The sequence below is a fragment of the Arachis duranensis genome, chromosome 8 (genome assembly GCF_000817695.3).
Source record: "Arachis duranensis cultivar V14167 chromosome 8, aradu.V14167.gnm2.J7QH, whole genome shotgun sequence".
NCBI classification, from domain to species: domain Eukaryota; kingdom Viridiplantae; phylum Streptophyta; class Magnoliopsida; order Fabales; family Fabaceae; genus Arachis; species Arachis duranensis.
The window spans coordinates 35,311,726-35,312,624 of NC_029779.3; positions in this window are offsets into that span (position 1 = coordinate 35,311,726).

The window sequence follows — 899 nt, forward strand, 5'->3', positions numbered from 1 at the left end:
CGGGACAGGTGATCTGCTACTTGGTTCTCTATCCCTTTTCTGTCTCTTATTTCTATATCAAACTCTTGCAGAAGCAATACCCATCTTATGAGTCTAGGTTTTGAATTCTGCTTTGTGAGTAGATATTTAAGAGCAGCATGATCAGTGTACACAATCACTTTTGATCCTACTAAATAGGATCTGAATTTGTCAATGGCGTAAACCACTGCAAGTAGCTCTTTTTCTGTGGTTGTGTAATTCTTCTGTGCATCATTTAGAACACGGCTGGCATAATAAATGACGTGCAGAAGCTTGTTATGCCTCTGTCCCAACACTGCACCTATGGTATTGTCACTGGCATCACACATTAGTTCAAATGGTAATGTCCAGTCTGGTACAGAGATGACTGGTGCTGTGACCAGCTTAGCTTTCAGAGTCTCAAACACTTACAGACACTCCTTATCAAAGATAAATGGCGTGTCAGCAGCTAGCAGGTTGCTCAGAGGTTTGGCAATTTTTGAAAAATCCTTTATAAATCTCCTATAGAATCCTGCATGCCCCAGAAAGCTTCTAATTGCCTTAACATTAGCAGGTGGTGGTAATTTTTCAATTACCTCTACCTTAGCTTGATCCACCTCTATTTCCTTGTTCGAAATTTTGTGCCCAAGGACAATTCCTTCAGTCAAAATAAAGTTACATTTCTCCCAGTTTAAAACCAGGTTAGTCTCTTGGCATCTCTTTAGAACAAGTGCTAGATGGTCAAGACAGGAGCTGAATGAGAATCCAAACACTGAAAAGTCATCCATGAAGACTTTCAGAAATTTTTCCACCATATCAGAGAAAATTGAGAGCATGCACCTCTGAAAGGTTGCAGGTGCATTGCACAGGCCAAATGGCATCCTTCTGTATGCAAATACTCC